This window comes from Elephantulus edwardii, unplaced genomic scaffold (assembly GCF_000299155.1).
Source record: "Elephantulus edwardii isolate Elephantulus edwardi_28Jun2011 unplaced genomic scaffold, EleEdw1.0 scaffold00068, whole genome shotgun sequence".
Lineage (NCBI taxonomy): Eukaryota > Metazoa > Chordata > Mammalia > Macroscelidea > Macroscelididae > Elephantulus > Elephantulus edwardii.
This window is the reverse complement of record NW_006399818.1, coordinates 11,186,129-11,186,737: the sequence shown is the minus strand read 5'-3', so window position 1 is coordinate 11,186,737 and position 609 is coordinate 11,186,129.

The following is a 609-nucleotide window of genomic DNA, read 5'->3' as shown; positions in this document are numbered from 1 at the left end:
TGAGCCTCCCTGCATGCTGTTTTCTGTTAAGGATTCTATCCTACAGCTTTGTGCATGTCTTAAAAACCCGATTCCTTAACGTTATGCTAGACACCAGTCATCAAACACATATTTAAGTAATATATTAACGAATTAATTTCATGTTAGCACATTTGACTCAAAAGGTCTCTTTTTCCGATATAGTTAGGAGGAAAAGAGTTCAAATTCTCAGCACTTACAAAAATTATCAAGTCGAGGTCTGGTGGCCGCGTTGGCAAGAAGTTGCACTGCAATCTCAGAGGTAAGTGGTTCGAATCCACCAGATGCTCTGCTGGAGGAGAGACAACCTCCTCCTGTTCCTCCTGTACCAGTCAGATCCGATTTGACGTTTCACACACACACACACACAAAACTATCATGACATTTAGTACAGTCTGTGGCACAGCTTTGATAGAAAGGGTTTTGGCTTGAGCAGCTTCCCATGCCTTCTGGGTAACTAGGCGACCAGAGGTTGGCGCGAAGATCCTCGCTTAGCGGGCACAGCCGGAAGCGCATGCGCGGACTCGGAGCGTGCCCGCCCTCGGCCCCTCCGCCCTCTAGGTGGCGCTGGAGGCCCCATCGCTGCCGCAG